The 23,864-nt window shown below is 38.1% G+C and overlaps 1 protein-coding gene across 46 annotated transcripts in view; it reads left to right on the top strand.

Annotated features, from left to right (window-relative positions):
* The window catches only part of GTDC1 (glycosyltransferase like domain containing 1), a 452,114-nt gene that overhangs the window by 56,089 nt on the left and 372,161 nt on the right, over window positions 1-23,864 (top strand). For 2 of the 46 annotated variants that reach the window (XM_063631330.1, XM_063631354.1), the window contains exon 2: window positions 4,761-5,154. The exons of 40 other annotated variants lie outside the window; for them this stretch is intronic. The gene's annotated coding sequence lies outside the window, so the exon portion shown is untranslated. Of the gene's footprint in view, window positions 1-4,760; window positions 5,155-9,018; window positions 9,242-10,919; window positions 14,056-23,864 lie in introns of those variants that run through there. 4 more of the 46 variants (XM_063631346.1, XM_063631334.1, XM_063631328.1 and 1 more) reach the window with 3 other exon arrangements.

Genomic DNA, 23,864 nt, shown 5'->3' with positions numbered 1-23,864 from the left:
TTATGATGCAGACTTATGTGCTTTAGACTTTTGAAAATGCTCCTCTCCTAGTTTTCCTAATTTATCTTTTCCTCATCCAGTATTTTGTCCATATTGAGGCCAATTTCAATTTTCATTGGCTCTGTTATTCCCTGAAACAACCTTTTTTAAATAAATCATCTTCATTATTCACAAAAGGAGGTTTTAATACTTAACCTTGGTACTTAAGGGCCTGTCCAGTAAGTCTCCTGTATGCATATTCTACTTTTTTTGTACTTAACATAGTACTTCACCGCCTTGGCCAGCATTACTTTACTAGGCTCTGTTTCTTTGATAATACTGTTTCCTTTGCTGAAAGCCTGTCTTCAGTGCTCTCTGTGAAAAGCCTCACCATTCTTCAAAGTCTCTCATTTCTTTATTGTGGTGCTTTTCTTCTCTTTTCTTTTTTGGGAGACGAGTCTCGCTCTGTCTCTGTCACCCAGGCTGGAATGCAATGGTGCGATCTCTGCTCACTGCAACCTCCGCCTCCCGGGTTCAAGCAATTCTCCTTCCTCAGCTTCCTGAGTAGCTGTCATTACAGGTGTGCACAACCATGCCTGGCTAATTTTTGTATTTTTAGTACAGACAGGGTTTCACCATGTTGGCCAGGCTGGTCTCGAACTCCTGACCTCAAGTGATCCCCCGCCTCGGCCTCCCAAAGTGCTAGGATTACAGGCCTGAGCCACCATGCATGGCATTGTGGTGCTTTTCTTACTAGGATCTAGTTACTAGTTACTAGTTTTCTTACTAGGTTATAGTTCTTGAATATTTGTCAAATGCTCCTTACTACTTTGTAAGCCCATCGAATGCTGTACTCATCTTTGATTCTGCCATAGCCCAGTGTTCTGACTGGCCTAGAAGTAGGCGCATAGTTGATGTTCTGTAAATATTGAATATTGACTAAAACAGCCTTTAAAATACAAATTATGAATTTGGCAGGTGTATCCTGATCTTCAGTGTGCTTGTTGAGGTAATAAGTTTATGATATGAGTGCACTGTCTAAGTATCATGCTCTCCTAAGAGACACCTTTCTGTATGGCTGTAATTCTAAGTTAGGGAACAGATAGAAATAAAGGGTCTGTTCATTTCATCTGTGTAGTGTTCAGTAAAGACAGGGAGATTGCTATGGGCAATCTGAGTTGGTCACCCCACTCGTTCTCCAGTGTAATCCATATCTTTCTTTTTACTTATTTTATGACTCTTCTAGCTTAATATCTTTTAGTCAACAGACATATGTGTGTGTGTGTGTATATATATATGTATATAATTATATATATGTAATTGAGTAAAAGCAATATTTGTGGTGGCATGGGGTGAACACAAGTAAGCCCTCAATGACTATGGTAGACAGGTGTTTTCTGTATGCCCTAAGTGTGGAGATGAGTGCCCTTGTAGGTAGAGGAGGAGCACTTGGATGTGTGGTGGCCACTTAGGGTTCTCAGAGGCTTATATCTAGGTGTATAAGTCAGGGAGGGCCAATGTGCTTTGCCTAGCACAACTTTCACTGACTGAGCAGTCTATTTTCAGATAGTGCTTCAGATAATGAAAGTCGTCATTGCTTAATTTTATACACTCTTCCACTTATTTATACCTACTGCCATTTACTGAGGTCATCCCTTCAAAAAATATTTCTTGAGGACCCATGATGTGCCCGTGCTGGCACTGAAAAGATAAAAAAGACATGCTTCCTGGAGGAGTGGCAGTGGCCTTCAGAGGTCTTGATTAGTGCTTTGAGGCCACTATTTGAGGAACCTGGCATTTAATACTTGCGTTTCCTCCAGAAAGCATGTGGGCATTGGTAGTGGATGTGCTTTTAAAAAGAGCCTCTTATGGCTATATTTTGTACCTGATCCTGTGTTTAATAAGATGGATGATTCAGTTTCTACTGCGAATTCAGGTTGTGATATTTGCATCTTCGGAAATGCTATTTAGGAAATAATTACCAGCATGGAACTTCATAGTTTGTTAATTTTCTTGAAGATACAAGGCCTGGTGCGGTAGCTCATGCTTGTAATCCCAGCACTCTGGGAGGCCGAGATGGGTGGATCACCTGAGGTCAGGAGTTTTGAGACCAGCCTAGCCAACTAGGCGAAACTCCGTCTCTACTAAAAGTACAAAAATTAGCTGGGCGTGGTGGTGCGCATCTGTAGTCCCAGCTACTCAAGAGGCTGAGGCAGGAGAATCACTTGCATCTGGGACGTGGAGGTTGCAGTGAGCTGAGATCATGCTACTTTACTGCACTCCAGCCTGGGTGACAGAGCGAGACTCCGTCTCAAAAAAAAAAAAAAAAACCAAAAACAAGACAAAACAATATTTTTTACTAAGTTGCATAGCTGTGGTATTTTGTGTAATGGTAATTGAAATGTAAAAAATGGTTTATTGGAAGGATTTTTGGTTTTAATCAGATTTTTTTTAATAAAGATTAAAACATTGGCATTGCAATTGGCTAGGAAAAAAACCCATTTTCTTTATTTTTTTCAATGTACTAGCCTTTAGTAAACAGATGGTCAGATTAAATGCTATATAATTGAAAGTGCCTCAGAGTAAAAATTTGCAGATATTTGGGAAAGGAAATACAGTTAATGCCTACAAATTTTGGGGGCTTCTGATTCACAAATTTGCATTACTCATCCTCCTTGGCTGATAACATATAATCATCAAGAGGCTGGACAAGATCATTTTCTCATTTTAAGTTATTATTTTTTTCCTTTAACCCCTATCCCTACCCCTGTTTTCCACCCCTATCCCAGCTTCCCTTAGTAGACCTTGACTTGCATGTGTTTGGCATATTACCTTGGACTGGCACATATCTTTGAAAAATATAGAACAGTTTGTGTATTATGTATATCTTAAATTCACTTTTGACACTGTTTTTAGTTTAGACATGTTATGGTGTATATCTCTAGCTAAATACTTCTAAACATAGTTTGGTTCCTTTGTACGTTATCCAGGTAATGGATGAATGGATTGCCTCTAAAACCACTTAGAAGTAATGCTGTGATAAACATCTGCACACAATTTTAATACTAGTTTTATGTGTAAGTTCTTTGGGCTGTGTATTTAGGAGTGGGATTGCTGGATATAGGATAGTGGCTTGCATTAGCATTTTTCCCCGCTTGTTCATTTATATTTTTTCATACAATTTTTATATCATTTGGCCATTTAATTATAGACAATTAAAAAATAGTGGCCGGGCGCCGTGGCTCATACCTGTAATCCCAGCACTTTGGGAGGCCGAGGCGGGCGGATCACAAGGTCAGGAGATCGAGACCATCCTGGCTAACATGGTGAAACCCCGTCTCTACTAAAAAAAATACAAAAAATTAGCCGGGCGTGGTGGCGGGCGCCTGTAGTCCCAGCTACTCGGAGAGGCTGAGGCAGGAGAATGGCGTGAACCCGGGAGGCGGAGCTTGCAGTGAGCCGAGATTGCGCCACTGCACTCCAGCCTGGGCCACAGAGCGAGACTCCGTCTCAAAAAAAAAAAAAAAAAAAAAAAATAGTTTTTACTGTGGTAAAATGGACCTAACATAAAATTTACTATTTTAACCATTTTTAAGTGTATAGGTCAGTGGCATTAAGTACATTCCCATTGTTGTGCAGCCATCTCTACCATCTTTATCCAAAGCTTTTCATCTTCCTCAACTGAAACTGTACCCATTAGGCAGTGGGTACTCACTCCCCAGGCAACCTGGCAGTCCCTGGCAGACTTTCTGTCTTTATGAATGAGACTACTCTAGGTACCTCATATAAGTTGAATCATACAGCATTTGCCATTTTGATTGACTAGCTTATTTTACTTAGTATAGTGTCTTCAGTTCATTCATGTTGTAGCATATGTCAGAATGTTTTTCCTTTTTAAGGCTGAATAGTATTACATTGTATATACATATACCACATTTTATTTCTCCATTCGTCCATTGATGGACTCTTCTATTTTTTGGCTGTTGTGAACAATGCTACTATGAATGTAGGTATACAAATAATCTGTTCAAGCCCCTGATTTCAATTCTTTTGAGATGTATACCCAGAAGTGGAATTGCCGGATCGTATTTTTATTTTTTGAAGAACTGCTATACTCTTTTCCGTAGTGGCTGCACCATTTTGTATTACCACCAGCAGTGTACACGGATTTCAGTTTCTCCATATTCTTACCAACACTTGCTTTTAAATTTTTAAAAAATTTAAAAAGAGAACTCTATATTATAGTAGTAGCTAGCATTAAGTAAGGGCTTACTGTGAGCCCAAGTGCTGTTCTGTAAGTTTTACATGTGAGAAGCTTTTAGCCTTCACAACAGGTTTCCAAGATATATCTAGAGAATACACCATTAATAGAGTTCCTAGGATAACAGTGATACACTGGAACTTTGAATTGAGGCACCAGTATTCAATACTTGCTTCTATATCGAAAGGAAGTGCTAGACCATATGCAGAATTATAGAAAGCTGGTTTTGTGACATTTGAATCCCTTTACTCACATAGAGGCTATCAAAGTGGGGGTGTGGGGGGGAAGATCTTGTTAGATGAATTTTTCTGCAGGTCATCAGAGTGCTGTATGTTTTACCCTTGTCTCCCACAAGTTAGGGGTCTCTGAATCTTTTGTCAAGTCTAGTGAGAGAAGTTTCAACTCAAGTTTATCTTGAGGTCACAAGATATTGATGCTTGACCCATACCTGGGAAAGCTGAAGTGTTCTATAGCAGTAGTGCTGGGTTTGAGAAGTAATTGCACTCTTCTCTGTCAACAGGGAGATCAACCTGCTGTCATTTTTAAAGGGATCCTGCTGAAGAAAAAGTCTCCTGCCAGGGCAAGAAGATCCCAGCAGTAATGGGCTGTTTGTGTACCACCAGGGGTCAGAAGCTAAGGAGGCATTAAGAGCTTTTAGCAAGAGAGAGAGCGCAGTGTCTCTGGCAGGATATTTGCAATTGGAGTAGTATACCATTGGAAGAGTGCACATAAGCGCCCCAAGAGAGGAAGAATTAGCGTTAAACACTCTGCCATATCCCCTCTGCTATAGCCCTAGATCATTTTGCTACAGATAGCAATCAAGAACTGTCTTATATGCCTGACCTCTCCTCCCTTTCCTGACCTTGATCCTGGTGGGCTCAGAAAACTCAGGAAAATGGTGGAAGAGAAATTTGGTGAGTTGAGGAGGATCCTGTTCCTTCCTTCACTGACAGTGGCTGGTGCTGGGCAGGCCCCAGCTGAGTGAAGAACATAGATTTAATGTTACATGTACTTTGGAGTTTTGGTGGTTGTTTGGGTCTAGTCTTTTTATTTTGTAAAATTTCAAGCCTATTGGAAGTTGAAACAATACAATACAATAAACACCCCATACCTTTTACCAGTTATTAACATTTAGCCACAGTATATATTGTATTTATACTCTTTTGGGCAGTGGGATGGGGCTGAACCATACAAAAGTGACATTTTACCCCTTCAGCTTGTTTATCTTAAGAATTAAAATATTCTCTCTCTGGGCGCGGTGGCTCACGCCTGTAATCCCAGCACTTTGGGAGGCCAAGGCAGGCGGATCACGAGGTCAGGAGATCGAGATCATCCTGGCTAACATGGTGAAACCCCATTTCTACTAAAAATACAAAAAATTAGCCAGGTGTGGTGGCACGCACCTGTAGTCCCAGCTACTTGGGAGGCTGAGGTAGGAGAATCGTTTGAACCCAGGAGGTGGAGGTTGCAGTGAGCCGAGATCGCGCCACTGCACTCCAGTCTGGGAGACAGAGGGAGACTCTGTCTCAAAAAAAAAAAAAGAAAAGAAAAAAAAAGATGGATCTTGCTCTGACTCCCAGGCTGGAGTGCAGTGTCATGATCTCAGCTCACTGCAGCCTCTGCCCCCTGGGCTCAAGTGATCCTCCTGCCTCAGCCTCCTGAGTAGCTGGGATTACAGGAGTGCGCCACTATGCCCAACTAATTTTTGTATTTTTAGTAGAGATGGGATTTCACCATGTTGGCCAGGCTGGTCTTGAATTTCTGACCTCAGGTGATCTGCTCTTCTCAGCCTCCCAAAGGTCTGGGATTACAGGCATGAGACACCACGCCCAGCCAAGACTAGTAATTTTGAATTACTGAACCGAGACCTACCATTTAAATTGACTATATGATTTTCTTTTATTTGTGAGGGACCAGAAAAGTCATGAGGATTATTTGAAGTTTTACGATAGGCCAGGAGTTGGTTTATTCTTGAGTAGGTGTAATAGACCAGAAAGAGACAAAAAGAAAGTTTTTGCATGAAATCCATCGTTTCTCCGTGGTCAAGCTGGCGGGCACACTTTTAAAAGAATGTCTCAATTCGGTATGCTCTTGGTATTATTCAAGAATAGATTTCTTGTAGGTAAAATTGACAGAGTAATGACAATTGTTGAAGCTGGGTGATGGTGGTTCATTAAACTTTTCTCCCTACTGTTGGGTGTAATTGAAAATTTTCATGATGAAAAGTTAAATGATTTTTTTGACTCTTGTATTTTCTAATTTGTATATTTGGAATGTTAGTAAATCACATAATGCATTCCTTAATATCAGAGGAAATCAATTTATAAAACTAAAACAGTAATAATAATAGTTTTCCATATGTAGGGCAAACTAAGCTAAGTCTTTTCCAAATTCACACCTCTCCAGTATAAATTTTATTATTTCATTATAAAGCAATCATTCTTTGAAGTTTATACTCATTTTGAAGACTTCTCCTCATCTTTTTCTTGGTTTGTCATTTGTCTCTGAAGTGCAGGAGAGACCGAGTCCAGGGTTGGCCCTAATAGTGGTGAGGGTGACCTGGATGAAAGTTCATGTTGGGACCAAAATTAAAGCTCAAGTTTATAAGAAATAGGATTGAGCCTGAGGGGTTTCAACATGGTACAGTGTTGGAGTGTGAAGTGTGGCTCTGATTCAGAAATCGGGGTAGTTTTTCCAAAATTGAAATAAAAATGAAATAGTCCTGAAACAGTATTGTTTAGCTTTGTTAGAATTTATTTCTTTGGAATTTGAAATACTTTGTGTATTAGCTATAAGTGATTGTTTTTGTGTGGATAGAATATTTTTTGTACTTTAATAGAGTATTTTTTTCAGTCATAATTTTATAGCCAAAGGTAGAATCTTGTAACTTTGTCCTAAATGAACACTTTTGATGGAAATCAATAAAATACTACCCTAAATGTCCCTGTATACATTATATACATTAGTGATTTCTGAGTGTTAAAATTTTTGCCTTTCTTTTGGTTTAGTTTATCTTATAAAGGTTTTCTAAAGTGAATAATTATTAATCAAGTTGCACTGATAAATGACATGATTTTAGTTGGTCTTTGTAAGAGAGACAGTTTACTCATCAACCTTAGTGTTTCTTAGCAACACAAATTATTCCTATCTTGGGCATTTTCATATCTTCCTTCAGACACACATGTGGAAATAGTTTATATGACCTGATGCTTGTCCATCTGTCCTGAATCTCTCATTACTTCTTCATTACCTAAACATCCTCATTAAACTTCATGTCCATACAATATATTCTTTCAGCTTAGTAAACCGCAGTTTGACCTCAGCATCATTTGGCTTGTCACAATCTTAAAAGTGTTCTGAGAAATAAATTTATTTTGTGTATTGTGTAGCTAAAAGTTACTGAAAATATGTTATATTTTCATGTTAAAAGAAAGTATAAAAATAATGCCTTGGGGCCAGGCTCAGTGGTTCATGCCCATCATCCTAGCACTTTGGGAGGCTGAGGCGGGAGGATTGTTTGAGACCAGCCTGGGCAACATAGTGAGATCCCGTCTCTACAAAAAAACTTAAAAATTAGCCAGGAATGGTGCCACATACCTGTAGTCTCAGCTGCTCAGGAGGCTGAGGTGGGAGGATTACTTGAGCCATGGAGATTGAGGCTGCAGTGAGCCACAGTCTTGCCACTGCACTCCAGCCTGGGTGATGGAGTGAGACCCTGTCTCAAAATACAAAAACAAAAACAAAAAAACTGCCTTGGGAGCTGGCTAACTGTTTTCTTATTGTCCTCATCCTCTAGGATGAGAGCTGAATCACTTCTGGTAGAGAAATAGGTTGACTATCTTTTGGCAAGTTGACATGTTCAGTTTAGATTATAATTTATGAAAATGCTAGATTCATAGGGAGTTTTGCATTCATACATCCATTCAACAAATAGTTATTTAGCACTCACAACATGCCAGGCTTTGTGACAGGCACTGGGGATACAGTGGTGAGTGAAAATATGGCATCTGTGCTCTCTGTCTTTAGCAAAGGGATATGGTTGTCTGAGAGCATCAGAAAAGAACCTCCTCTGGTCAGGTAGGAAAGGCTTCCCTTAGGAAGTGAGCGTTAGCTGCTGTCTGAGGAGCATACCAGTGGGAGCAGCATGTGCAAAGGCCATGTGGCAGGATGCAACAGGACGCGTTGAGAGAAGCTGGAGTGCAGAGTGAACACCTGCAAGATAAGGCTTTCAGGGAGATTGGTTTTAAGTAAAAACTTCATTCTTTATAGATGCTTTATCCAAAATATGAAATCAGTAATTATTTTTATATTGACTTCTGTGTATCATATTGACTTCTATATATCTATTTTAATACAATAAACTTTGTTTTCAGATACTCAAAGGATTTGAAGATTTCTTCAAGTTCATTTTTCCCACTTGGTCCTTTAATCCCCTAACTAGGAATCCACTGATTATCCAACTGCTTGAGTATAACTACCGCGGTGGTGGGGTCCTCCCTTTCTTCTTTGGAACCAGCTTTATTTCCAGACACTTTTAAGTAATGGAGAGTTCTTTCTTATGTGAAGCCAAAATTCTGGATTTTACTCATTGATACTAGATCTCAGTGGCAAAACTGAACAAGTCCAATTTGTTTATAGACTCTTTTACTTATTGAAGATTACTTATATATAGCTATAAGTCTCTTCCACAAAGAGTTTTTCACCCAATGTTAAACAGATTTCAAGTACACACACACACACACACACACACACACACACACACAATGAAACATCCTCCCTCCCCTACTCTGCATGTACCAGTTGCCTGGCTTCAATAATTGTCAACCTATGGTTTTGATTGATGGATACTTAATGAATACCATTTTTGCCCTAGGACTTGCTGGAGATACAGAAAGGGACCTGACACAGTTTCTGGCCTTAAGGAGCTCTCATTCCAGTGGGGAAGAAAAAAACTAAAATAATGATGTCTGAGAGCATCAGAAAAGAACCTGCTCTGGTCGGGTAGGAAAGGCTTCCCTTAGGAAGTGAGCATTAGCTGCTGTCTGAGGAGCATACCAGTGGGAGCAGCATGTGCAAAGGCCATGTGGCAGGATGCAACAGGGCGCATTGAGAGAAGCTAGAGTTCAGAGTGAACACTTTGGTTGATAGGAAATCAACTAAAATAATACAGCATAATGCATACAGTCATTTGATTTTTAAGAGAATTATGGGATTATAAAGAAATAGCACAGGAAGGGCATTTTACCCTGCTAAGTGGTGGAAATGGGAGGAATCAGTGTACAAACTTAGGCTCTGGAAATAGATTTCCAGAGGGTTTTGGAGAAAGTAAGCAAGGTAAGCCAACGTTCAGACATTAAGACAGCTTCTAAGACAAAACTTCTCCATTGGCATGTAAAATCTTATATTTATATGTACTTATAAAATAGAGACATTGTGTAGTCCATTAAGAGATGAAGCATTGAGAATTGGACTTGGTAGCAAAGTCTTAATGGTCAGCTCAGACATTCTTGGGAGTTAAAAAGCCAAAAGAGACAGATACTCAGTAAACTTGCCTGCATGTAGTCTTTATTATTGCACATAGGAAATATTTCTACTCTCCTTATAGCTTAAATCTGTTTATGTATATATATGCATTGATTATGTATTTTAAAATATGAGATAATTAGTTTAGTTATTACGCTAAGAGGTCAGGGATTCAATACCTGGAGAGATGATATCCCCACAGCAAAAACACTGCTTTTCTCTCTAGACAGTGTTGGAGTCTTTACTTAGTCCAGTTTGAAATGCATGCTGTGTGGACACAGGGAGGACTTAATGTGTAGAGTTATGTTCAAATCTATCCTTATCTTTAGAGCCTTACCATGGATAGGTTATTAGTGTGATCTTGTTACTGAGATTTGCCCTGCCTGAATTTTGAGACCCATATAATATCTTTCAGTACAGCTACATGAGAGTATAAGCATACATATGCATGCATTCTAATGCAGTGGAGCAATTTTTCTCTTAGAGCTTTTCCAATCAAGGAAGCAGGTACTATTTACAGTGTATATTAGACAAATTGGAAGCGGGTTCTTCCCACTCGGTCTCATCTTTGTAGCCATTCTTTCACTATGGCCCTGCTTGTGTCTGTACACTACATGCATCTCTATGGTTTTTCTCTTTTTGTATGTTCTAGAATAGATGTGTGACAAAAAAGCCATAATGCAGTCTTTTTTATGCATTCAATGTTAATTTATGTTTGAATACTGGAGTCGACTATTTGATCATTCTTTTTTAGTTTATGATTTGCCTGTGTATTTCTTCTCCTGTTTATTATTTAAGAATTATGTATAAACTCCAGTCTGGCAGAAGTGATCAAATATTATTTTTTACAAAATATCTTCAAAATTTTATTGGTATATAGCTTAGTGCCACATTTTGAACATGTATATGATCATTTGTTATGTTTGAGTGTTTCTGAAATTGAATTACTTGATAATTTGTGAATATTATCTTTTAAAAATGAAATAAAGTGACAAGGTTTATCCTTTTGAATTGATAGGACCTGTTATTAAAATCATGTTATTCCCCATAAATCAGAAGAAGTCTTATTTCTTCTTTCTGTTTCAGTTATATAATTTAAGTAAGTTATATCTTCCTTTAGACATGTCCCAGTTTATTGAACATGTTCAATTTCCATTGTAAGCATGTAGATAGGATAGGTGACTATATAAATTTTTTTGGATAAATTTTGTAAATAGTATTGGAAATTAATCTTAGAATTCTAAGTGTCACTATTATTTTTCTTTAATGCTTCTGTTTGTAGTACAAGGTACTGAGTAATATAATGAATAAAACACATAGTCCTAGCCCTAATAAAAAAGACAGACTAGTGTATAAGTAACTTGAATAAATGGTGTAAGAGAAGCACAAATAAAACTCAGCTGGAAAAAAAAAAAGATTGTATTAGTCAGTTCTTAAAAGATATGATACTTGATCTGGGCCTTAAGTAATTGTTAGAAAAATGATGGGGGAAGATTTAGGAAAAGAGTATTTTAGGCTGAGCAGATAACACAAGAAAAGAGAGTCTTAAATGCCTTGTATGATTGAAGAGTCTCTAGTGGTCTCGCATAGGAGCAGAGGGGGAGCCGTTGGTGATTAGACTGGACTGTCCCAAACTGGGTTTGATTATCTTGTAAGGGTGTGCAGATCTTACTTGTTAGGCAGTGGACAGCCTTAGAAGGTAATAGACCATCTTTAATGTGTCCTCTGATATAATGATAACTACTCTTGCTGTTTGTAGTAGATATTACAATATTCATTTTAGAGAAAAACTAATGCTCAGAGGAGCTAAATGACTTGCCCAAGGTCTTGTGACAACTAGTTGTCAGAGCTAGAATTCAAACCAAATGTTCATTTGAACCCGCATGTTTCATCTCTTTTAAGTGGGAAAACAAGGCAATGAGGCTAAATTTCAGGAATGTTTCCAAAGCAGTTGGTTTCTTGGATTAGAAAGTAATACCGTAGAGGCATGGTAGCCAACTGGGAGACTATTTTAATGATTCAGACAAGTGGTAGTATGAACTTGAATTTGTGGTAGTAAAAATAGGAGTGAAAAGAAGGGTTTGTATATGAGATTAAGGTAGGAGAATTATCAAGACTGGGTCATTAAGTATGGGTAATAAGAATGCATTATTTCAAACTTATGTGGTAGAAAAATGATGTCCCCAGTGGCTGGCTTACTTGAGCTAAGAGCCAGCTGGTTTAAAAAGAGACTGGGGCTTGCCAGGGATCCAGAATTAAGTGATATAGTGTTAAAGTGATTTGATTGTGAAGAGTTAAAGGTTGAGCTATAAAAGTCACATTCTAGCTTCAGGTTAAACATACGAGCATAGAGCTGAAAACTAGAGGCAAAGCCTAACATTTTTGGTAGACTGTGAACCGAGTATGGAAGGAGTACCTGAATAAAGGGTGAGGGCGCAAAACAATTATCATGGGCTGAGCCTGTGCTGACTGTTGTCCATTTGTACAAAGTTTTGCTCCCTCTCAGCTTCCTCTATGGTTGTACTAGCTGTTATGGGTTGAACTGTATCCCCTTCCAAAAAGAAATGTAGAAGTCCTAACTCCTAGTAGCCCAAAATGTGAACTTATTTGGAGATGAGATTTTCACAGACTTTAACTTAATTTTGGAGATAATCAAGTTAGCATTAGATTGTTAGGGTGAGCCCTAATCTAATATGACTGGTGTCCTTATAAAAAGGGGAAATGTAGACATGGAGATTTACAGAGGGAAGACTATGTGAAGATACTAGAGAACAGTATTTACAAGTCAAGGATTGCCTGAGGCTACTAGAAGCTGAGAGAGACTTGAAACAGATTCTCCCTCACAGCCCTTCTAAGGAACCAACCCTGCTGACACCTTGATCTTTGACTTCCAGCCTTCAGAATTATGAGATAACACATTTCTGTTGTATCAGCCACTCAGTTTGTGGTACACTGTTATAGCAGCCCTAGGAAATTAATAAAGCAATATATAGGGGATTGGGAGAGGTGTAGGGGTCTGGTTGCAGTATTAAATAGGGTGGTCAGGAAAGGCCTCACTAAGAAGCTGATAAAATGAGGAAAGAATTGAAGGAGGTGACGGAATAAGCCATGTTCTGCCAGGAGAGCATTCCTACAAAGGCATGTGTCTCTGATGTATTTAGGTGGAAAAAGAGGACAGTGTGTCTGTAATGGGGTGACCTAGGAAATGAGGTCTGAGAGGACGTACAGTAAGCATAGGCGGATTGGGTAGGGCCTTCTAAACCATTGACAGGGTTCTGACTTATATGCATTGATATGGAAAGCCAGAGGATTTTAAGCAGAGTGATCTTATCTACACTTTAAAAGGATTATCTTGGCCTTTGGGATGAAAATAGACAATGGAGATAAGGTAGAGAGACCAGAAAGGAGGGATTATGGAATGGTCCAGGCATTAGCCAGAGCTGATGGAAGTTTGGATAGGAGGGTGGTAGTATAAGTGAGAAGAAATGGCTAGTACTGGATATATATGTTATTAGTAGAGCATTGGGATATTATGACAGATCGAATATGGGGTATGAGAGAAAGTTTGGACTAAGCAACTGGAATATAACGAGTTTAATTGAGCAAAGAATGATTCCTGAATAGAGCAGGCCCCTCTGTTCCATCCCCTTAGCCCCCAGCCAGAATAGGTTCAGAGTGGCTCTGTGCTGCTGAATTGGAGAAAATTTATGAACAGAAAAAAAAAAAAAAGTAACATAGAAAATGGAAGTGAGGTACAGAAACAGCTGGATTGGTTACAGCTCGGCGTGCCTTATTTGAACACAGTTTGAACAGTTGGCTGTCTTTGATTGGCTGAAACTTGGTGATTGGTACAAGAGTAGGTTACAGTGTGTTTACATATCCAGCTGAGTTACAGTTCACTATGTACGGAGAAACCTTTAGGCTGAACTTAATATATGTAAGGAGGTAGCTTTAGGCTATACTTTTTAACAGTACAATTTTTTTTTCCATTCTTTTACTTTCAGCTTATTGTGCCTTTGAAAATAAAGTGTGTCTCTTGTAGATAGCACATAGTTGGATCGTGTTTTCTTATTCATTCTGCCAATATGTGTTTTTCAGTTATAGTGTTTAACCCATTAGCCTTTAATGTAATTACTGATAAGGTTAGATTTACAATTGCCATTTTGCTACTTATAATCTGTGTGTCTTATTTCTTTTGTTTTTCTTTATTCCTCCTTCACTGCTGACTTTTGGGTTACACAGCTATTTTCTCCCCCGGCCTCCACTATCCCCACTGGATGCTTTTTACACCAGTAAGTAGCTATTTTCTAGTGTACCATTTCAATTTTCTTGTTTCATTTACTATATTTTTTGTTCTTAGTTGTTTTATGCACATGTTCTCATGTTCTACACTTTGAGCTTCTAGCAGCACTTTGAGCCTATGCTCAGTGTTTTCTAGATGATTTTCATAGGGAAATAATGCCAGGGTTCTGACTTACTAATGGTCAGGAAATATGACTGAAAATAATTTTCTTGGCTGGGCACAGTGGTCATGCCTGTAATCCCAGCACTTTGTGAGGCCGAGGCGGGTGGATCACGAGGTCAGGAGATCCAAACCATCCTGGCTAACACAGTGAAACCCCATCTATACTAAACCTTGTCTCTAGCTGGGTGTGGTGGCAGGTGCCTGGAGTCCCAGCTACTCGGGAGGCTGAGGCAGGAGAATGGCGTGAACCCGGGAGGCGGAGTTTGCAGTGAGCGGAGATACCACCACTATGCTCCAGCCTGGGTGACAGAGCGAGACTCCGTCTAAAAAAAAAAAAAAAAAGAGTTTTCTTGTCCAACAATTGTATTTTCTTAATATAGTTTGAATCTTCTGTTTACTCATGTTTAGAGCAGGGCATCTGTTCTCTTTCTTCCTTCCTTTTTGTTTCCCCCTATCTGTTTCCCTCCCTCTAATTCATTCAACAGACATATTTTGTATGTATGTAGTTGCACCAGGAGCTTGGGGTATAGTAATGTATAAAACAGATAGTCTCTTCCTCAGTCTTTTGGTCTGCAGTAGATTTCACTAACTCAAATTCTTCATGGAACATTGAAATATCCAAGTAGTATACAGTAGGGTGTGGTGGGATCTGTAGCCAATTCCAGGGATATTCTCATTCAGAGCAACAAAAAAAAGAAGTTTGCAGGCCTTGGAAGACCTCTGTTTTAATGTAAACATTTCTCTGTAGTAGGAATTGTTGGAATTTCTTTAATCAGCTCTCACTTGCCACTCCCTTGTTGAGATTTGAGTAGTGTAGTTTTCCCTGTCTTGAAAACATGTTCCTGTGACCAGTGTGCTTTAACATTTTTAGTGTTTTCAACTGTTTATTTCATGTTAATTCAAATGAGCCCTTAAAACGTATTAGATTCCATAGTGTTTATACAACAGATATGAATTGTAAAGGGTAGAATCACCCTAACATTTAATCGTAAAAAGTATATTTTTAAGCCTTTACTTTGGTTTCCATTGTTCTTTAAATTTATATAGAAAGATCGTCATTTTTGTGGTACAGTTTTTTTGTTCCCCTTCAAAGAAGGGGGGATAACAGATAAACTTTTGGATTCATTTTCCATTTTTTAATCTGAAGTTGATGTATTTCAAGAATATTATTTTCATCAAAGGATTGGATATAAATTGTGTTGGCTGCTGGACTTGGTAGCTCACGCCTGTAATCCCAGCACTTTGGGAGGCCGAGGCGGGCAGATGACGAGGTCAAGAGATCGAGATCATCCTGGCCAACATGGTGAAACCCCAACATGATGAAACCCCGTCTCTACTAAAAATACAAAAATTATCTGAGCGTGGTGGTGTGTGCCTGTAATCCCAGCTACTTGCTTACTTTCCCAGCAAAGTAAAATTCCTATATTCTCCTTAACTTTTTGAACATATAATATATGTACACTAGGTTATTTGCTAAAATTGATGCCATTTATTATACAGTTCATTGACAACACACTTTATTTATTTATTTATTTATTTTTATTTATCTTTGAGATGGAGTCTCACTCTGTCGCCCAGGCTGGAATGCAGTGGTGCGATCTCGGCTCACTGCAAGCTCTGCCTCCCGGGTTCACGCCATTCTCCTGCCTCAGCCTCCCCAGTAGCTGGGACTACAGGTGAACGCCGCCACGCCCAGCTAATTTTTATATTTTTAGTAGAGACGGGGTTTCACCTTGTTAGCCAGGATGGTCTTGATCTCCTGACCTTGTGATCCGCCCGCCTTGGCCTCCCAAAGTGCTGGGATGTCAGGCATGAGCCACCGTGCCCGGCCAATACCATTTTATCATTAATCTCTGCAATAAACCTTGGCTTACTTTTAATATGACATTGGCCACTACCACCCTAAAACTCCTTCCTGAAAGCTATAAAGTGAACTATTTTCAGTTTTTCTGTTCTATTTGCATTTAAGTTGGCTTCATGCAAACCTCATCATCGAAATGTTTTCTAAAGGGGAAAATTGTTACATTTGTATGAAAAAGGAGGATTTGTCACTTCTTTCAGCTAAGTTGATTAGAAATTATATGTGAAGCTATAAAAAATTAATGAAAGTCAAAGCAATCAGTAAACAGTACACTGGCCTAAACCAGTGGACAAATCTGCAGAGTACAGATGTCTGCATTAGGAGTGCAGTGTGATATCATTTTTTTTCTTTCTTCACTCAAATCTATGGAGTTGTCCCCCACATTTACTCCGCATTCTCTGTTAAAATATTTTGTGGAAATATTATACTCTGGGGGAGCATTGGTAACTGCACATCTTTCTACAAGTGTCTTTTATTGTATAAACCAAAACATAGATGCCATGACTTTGTCTTTTAGAAGGGAGTTTCTTGGCATCCTTGCTTAGAACTCACCCCTGAAAAGATGTTAACACTAATCTTTAAGGGAATACTTGATTTCAACAAGGTGTGTAGTTTGACTCTAAAAGGGGAATCAAGCAGCTCAGAATGCTTAAATCTTCAGAGACCAACCCAAAGTCAAAGGCATTATAAGCTGTGGTTCAGCTAATTTACAAGGAGGATAATTGCAGAAAAATTATCATATAAGTTTACTGGAAATAACCACTGAATTCTTCAACTTGCTGTGAGTATAGCCTAAGATACCTGCTTTAGTTATTTACTGCTATTTGACAAACTGCTGCAAAACTTAGTGGCTTAAAACTAGGACAACATGTATTTTGCTCATGAGTCTCTAATTTGGAAGGGTTCATTTGGCATAATTTGTTTTTGCTACACTTTGTGTTAGATGATGTGGCTCAAAGGTGAGGGCCAGAATCATTTTGAGTGCTTATTCATGCACACCTACGGTGGTTGGATACTGGTTAGAACATTTATATGTGGCCTGAGCATCTTCTTAGTGTGTTGGCTATCTTCTAAGGGTGAGAGGAAGGAGAGGGAGAAGCTTCGGAGACCTGTATTGTCTATTTATAGTTTACTTTTGGAAGTCACACAGTACTACTTCCAAGACATTTTATTACTTGATAAAAAGGCCTGCTAAATTCAAGCTGGAGGGAAAATTGTCTCCACCTCTGGATGAGAGAGTAACAAGCTACTAGAAGGGCACGAGGGACTGCAAATATTGCTGTAGTTGTTTTTGGAAAACAGTTGGCTACATCGTTTTACCTGATTATCTATATTCTCTTAATTCTGGCCTCATTGATTCAGTTTTGTGGGGCCAAAATGTTCAATAGTTAAGTGTAGAAAGTAGGAGACAGATTAAAATATTTTCCTATGATTAATGTAAAGCTCCTTCAATTACATTTTCTTCGTCTTGTATCTTTTTCTGGAACTCTGGAACCCTTAGGGAGCAGGGTTAAAATGGCAAAACCCAGCATTTTATGTTATATTAGCTGTACTGAAAAATGGTGTGATGTATTGCAGTTGAATCATCAGAGTTCAAGTCACAGTTCTGCCACTTTCTAGGTGTGTGACAGAGGGACAGTTACTTAACCTCTCTGAGTTCACTCATCTACAAAGTCAAGGTGATGATCCCTTCCTTATAGATGTGCTTTGTAAAACAGAGATACATTTAAAGCGACCCTTTCAGTGAATGGGAGGTCCTGGGGTCTCAGATATTATCATTAGGCAGGTTGATGAAAGTGTATGAGTTAAGATGTTAAATTTATAATGATCCAGAATGATAAGAAACTTTTTTAGGATATTTAGATACTTAGACCAAATATAGGTGCGTGTGACTGGAAGGATTTAGAGTAGAGAAAAACCTAAGAAGGAATTCTGGAAGAATATGTCTCCATTTTGAAAGGTACATTGTATCTTACCAGCTACCAATCAACTTTTTGTTTTCCTTTGTTTTCTTTATTTTTTGAGACAGGGTCTCGCTGTTTTGCCTAGGTTGAAGTGCAGTGGCATGATCATGGCTTACTGCAGCCTTGACCTGTTGGGCTCAAGTGATCCTCCCACCTCAGCCTCCTGAGTATCTGGGACTATGGGAGTGCTCCACTACATCCAGCTAATTAAAAAAAAAAAAAAAGTTTGGCCTCCCAAAGTGCTGGGATTATAGATGTGAGCCTCTGTGCTTGGCCTAAAATTTTTTTTATAGAGACGACGTCTTGCCGTGTTGCCCAGGCTAGTCTTGAACTCCTGAGCTCAAGCAGTCCTCACTCCATGGCGTCCTAAAGTGTTGGGATTACAGCCATGAGCCACTGTGTCTGGCTCTTAACACCTTTTTACAGAAATAAATGTTTCAAAGATTTATTAAAATAATGAACAGTTAAGATACTTTAATAAATGCCTTAATACCTTAGTTTTAAATGTTTTATATTTAGTGGAAAATGCTAATTTTCTTCTATTTTTATTTTTCTCTAAGAATTGTAGAAGTGACATACATGTTATAGAAAAGAAATTGAGGAAACAAATCACCATGATTCCATTACTCAGAGGCAGACTGTTAATGTTTTGTCATATTTCCTTTCAGTTTTTTTAATATTACAGCTATCCATGGTCAATATCATAATGTATAACTTAATAACTTTCCTTTTTTACTTAATTATCATAATAATTTCTCACATGTCATTAAATTTCATATATCATGTAGGTGTATCATACCATTTTAAGTTTTTTATGATTTTTTTCTGCTAGACATAATGTGATGAATATATATTTGTACATGAATATTTTTTGTCTTTATTTTGATTTTTTTTCATAGGAGGTATTTCTAGAAAGATAATTACTAGATAAAAGTATGTGAATATTTTTAAGATCTTTGATTAATTTGTTATATTTCTTTCCACAAAGTATTACCATTTTATGTCTCTACTAAAGTAGAACAGCGGTATGATTATTTGTTTTTGTAAACAAAGTTGCCTAATTTGACAGTTAAAAGTATCCTTTGTAAAATTTGCATTTATGCTATCTTAGATTAAAATTTTCTTTCTAATATTTAGTATTATTTCTTTCATTTTAATTCAAATAGACTTTCTATATGTTAGGGATATAATTTTTTCGATATATTTTCCCTAGGTTTGGAGAAATTTCATCACTAAGTATATTTTGTTCCTTTATAAACAGTTTAAAATTTATTTTTTTCATTTTGTACGAAAGACATACTAGAGTCACACTAACCTGCACGGTAGTTATTTTTTTCAATGGATGGTAGTTCTCATTTTTGGTAACTTAGTTTTCATCATCTTTTAGTTATTTTTAGAGTGTGTTGTGCATTTAAAGTGGATATATATCCATTTAGTTTTTAATATTATGATTGTCAAACTTCAAGTAACTATATTTTGGTTATTCTGAAGGGACTTTTTCATAAATAGAATTTATGAAATTCTTCTCACTGGCAAAATTTAATTTCAAATGGAGTATTTTACTAGGCCTTATTCAGGTTATATAAAAATTATGATTTATTTATTTCCCTTTAAAATTTTTTTCAAGTGTTTTAAATTCACAGAAAAGTACAATACAATGTCACTCCCTCCTAGGTCTGTCAGATCTGAACCTTTTTTGCCACGTGTATCATAGGAAAAAACAACTGTTTTTTCTTCTGTGTTCAATCAAACTCAGCACAGAATACTTCACCTCTGGTCATCAAAATGTGTATAGGGTTTTTTCCTCAATGACTGGTGGTCTGACACCAACTAGTTATCCTACAATTTAACTTAGCTCTGACATTATCTGCCTGGAGATAGTGACAGATCCTGCAGGTTAAGGGCTTGATCCCACAAAATTGTCCCCCACTTCAGACACCAATCGCAAGTAGTAGGCTATCCTCAACTTCTGTCCAACTTAGCTACAAATTGGAGGTGCCCACCAGCACCTTCTTGGGAGCAGCTTACAGAACTCAGGGAAATACTTTTACCAGTTTATTAAGAAAGGATATGATAAAGGTTACAAATGAACAGCCAGATCAGCCAGATGAAGAGATGTGTAGGGTGAGGTCTGGAAGGGTCCTCGGTGCAGGAACTTCTTTCCCTGTGGACTTGGGGTGTGCCACTCTGAGCACGTGGATGTATTCAACTCAGAAGCTCTCTGAACCCCTTAGTTCAGGGATCTTTCTGGAGGCTTCATCAGGTAGGCATGATTGATTATTAACTCATTATCTATTCCCTTTCCCCTCCGCATAGGATGGGCGTGGGGTGGAACTGAAGGTTCCAAGCTTCTAATCGCGGCTTGGTCTTTCTGGTGATCATCCAGGAGCCCACCAAGAGTTGCCTCATTAGAAAAAAAGATGCTCCTGTCACCCAGGAAATTCCAAGGGATTTAGGAGTTCTGTGTGAGGAACCAGGGACGGAGACCAATACACATATTTCCTATTAATTCACACCATGTTTAATTCAGTTTTTAACTTTTTATTTCTTAGAGCTTTATAGATGGAAGTGAGGATCTCTGTGATGCTGATGCCTAATTCAATTCTCCTTTCCCCAGCCTCAGAGGTTTTTATACATTTATTTAATATGCATGTATCAATAATAAAACCCCCATATCTGTACCTATCCCTCTGAAATGATATCTGTACCTATCCCTCTGAAATTTATTCTTTTTTCACTAATACTATATTTTTAGACTTATTTACGTTAAAATAAGTGTTGCTCTACTTTAGTGGTTTTCAGAATGTGGTCCCCGACCAGAAATCTCAGCATCACTTGGGAACTTTCTAAAAATACAGCTTCTCAGGCCAGGACTGAATAAATAAATTGTGCTACACAGTACAAAATGAGAATGCTGGGCCCCATGTTTAGAAACTATTAATAATGTCAGGATGGTGACAGCAGAGCATTAAACCAGGCGGAGGGTCCTTCCATGCTTGGTAGCTGTGAAGCTAGCCCTGTCTAGACCTCACTCCTGACCTAGTGAATAGAAACTCAGAGTAAGGACCAGCAATCTGTTTTAACAAGCCTTCCTGGTGATACTTTTGAATGTTTAAGTTGTGTTAGTTTTCTACAGCTGCCATAACAAAATACCACAGATGAGGTGGTTTAGAGAACACAAGTTACAAACCTGCACATGTACCCCTGAACCTAAAATAAAAGTTAAGAAAAAAAAGAAAAAAAAGTTATTTTCTGAGTTCTGGAGGCTGAAATTCTAAGATCAATGTGTTGGGAGGTCTGCTTTCTTTTGAGGTCTCTTTCCTGGCTATGCAGTTGTTCACCTTGCTCATATGGTCCTCTCTGGTCTATATGCAAGCATGCTAGGTTCCTCTTATAAGGACATTTCCTCTTATAAGGACACTAGTCAAATTAGATTAGGACCCACCCACTCTAATAGCCTCATTTTGACTTAATCACCTCTCTAAAGGCCCTGCCTCCAAATACAGTGATTCTGAGGTGCTAGAGGTTAGGGCTTCAACATATGAATTTTGGAGAGACACAGTTCAGCCCATAACACCACTACTACAGTTCAGTGAATTTTTAGGGCTACATTATATTCAGTTGTATGATTATACTGTATCTTTTGTGCTGTTGCTGGACATTTAGGTTATTTTCCATTTTTTTTCTGCTATAACAGTGCTGCTATGGAGAGTCTTGTATAAATATTTTGTATATCTTGTGAATTTCTCTAATTCTGATGATATATACTGGGATAGAATTATTGGATCGTAGCAAGTAGAATCTCTGAGCTTTAGCTGATGTTGCCAAGTTGCTCAGCAATTTGGAAGTGAAGAGAATTCTTCTCTGAAAGTGTAAGAGAATTCTTGTTTCACTCTCTCCCAGGCAACATTGATATTGTTAGACTTTAAAAAAAAATATTCTGATAGGCATAAATTTCATAGGATTGTTTTAATATGCATTTTTCTGCTCATTGTTAACATTGAGCATCTTTTTATGTATTTATTGATCATTTAAGGTTTTCCTTCTCTGTGGATTACATGTGCATGTTTTTTACCTGTTTCTTTTGGGTCATTTGTCCTTTTCTTATTGATTTGTAGACTTTTTCTCCCTAGCATCCGCATTTACATCATTATTGGTTATGTGTGGGAGAAATACATTTTTCCAGTTTGCAGAGTTATTCACTTTATGAGGTGGTCTTTTCTGTAGAAGTTCTGAATTTTAATGGCAAATTTATCGGTTTCTTTTTCTTTATAATTTCTTTTCCTGTTTTTGTTTATTTTTGATATGGTATCTTGGTGTAGACTTCAAGTGCCCTGATGCCAATCGAATTACAACAAACAAAAACAAAATTCTGCACTGCCTTTTGTTTAATGGAAGGCTGCATCTATGCTGTTGATTTTGCTAGTGTGTAATTTTAAATGGTGGTGTTTTGGCTTAGGAGACGACTTTTTCTGTAACCTAGCACATGTGGTTTGGAACCATATTCTGAGCTGTTGAACAACACAAACTTCTATTTCTGTATATGGGTGGGTTTGTCATAATGATATTTAAATAAGTAAGTTTAACTGTCTGTTAGTAAATAAAAGAGAACGGTGACTTCATCTTTGGGTATGTGTTGTCTTGGGTTTTCTTGGCCTTTTGTAGCTCAGTATCATCATCTAGAAAAACACTGAATACTTTTTATGCTGCTAACGGTACTAGTGTTTATTTGGGAAATACTTGTTAATGTTATTTTACTAAAAATTTGGGCCATTTATTACCAAAAAGTAAGGTTTTATGCCAGTCTAGGGCAACATTTTCTCTTTGTGCTGAGTTCCCACATACACTTAGTACATTTTTTCAAATTTTATTACCTTCCCCCAGCCCCACCCCCTTGCCACAACTTCTAACAAATGCATATAATTGTGTCACTGATAGTTGTAAATGTCTGCTTGACTCATTGAAGGCCCATTGATTATTTGGATATAGACTATGTATACTCCCTAGCCCCTGCTCTGGGAACATTTTGGCTGTTTTCAGACTTGCTTATATCTCCATTACAAAGCGATGGTGTATACCAAGGTGGAGGTGAATACCATCTTCATAATTGTCATGAGTTACTTTTTGGTGGCCGAACTTGGTGGACAAAGTTCAAAATGTTTAGGATGATGATAATTGAAACTAGTGTGGTCCAGCGTTAGTATCAGAGCCTGTTAGATTTGCAAATTTCTCAAGCCCCAGCCCAAACCTGCTGAATTGGAATTCCTAAGGATGAGGCTAGGGAATCTGTTTTAACAAGCTCTCCAGATGATCTGAGGCAGGTATCTGAAGGGCTGTTCCACACCATTTCCTTGCTTTCATACAGTTCTCTAAGGACAGCATGGTATGAAATTTCTAACAGTGTAGTAGAGTTGATAGAGCAAGTTATAGTACTTGCCTGTAGCTCTTTTTTTTTTTTTTTTTTTTTCTTGCGGTGAGGAGATGCAGTAGAGGGTGGGCAGGCTAGAAGAGTGTGAGGGAAGGGGAGCGGGTCTGATCCTTTCACTCTTCCTGGAAAACATTGGCCTTTATGTCTTTTCACTGTCTGCCTGGACTGCTGAAATTATATAACCTTTTTGATGTGCATCTGATGTCCCTAATTTCAAAGTAAAATCACTGATTTATTGAATATTTATTTGCATAACATCCTTGTTTGGCCCTGTAGAAGATAAGAGGAAATATATATAAGGTATGATCCTCACCCACATGCTGGAACATCGTAGAGACTTGGGTTCAAATTGTGCCACTGAACTTGACTTGAGCAGTAATCTT

The sequence above is a fragment of the Symphalangus syndactylus genome, chromosome 22 (genome assembly GCF_028878055.3).
Source record: "Symphalangus syndactylus isolate Jambi chromosome 22, NHGRI_mSymSyn1-v2.1_pri, whole genome shotgun sequence".
Lineage (NCBI taxonomy): Eukaryota > Metazoa > Chordata > Mammalia > Primates > Hylobatidae > Symphalangus > Symphalangus syndactylus.
Note: the sequence above shows the minus strand (reverse complement) of the source record. Positions and strands in the feature narration are given on the sequence as shown.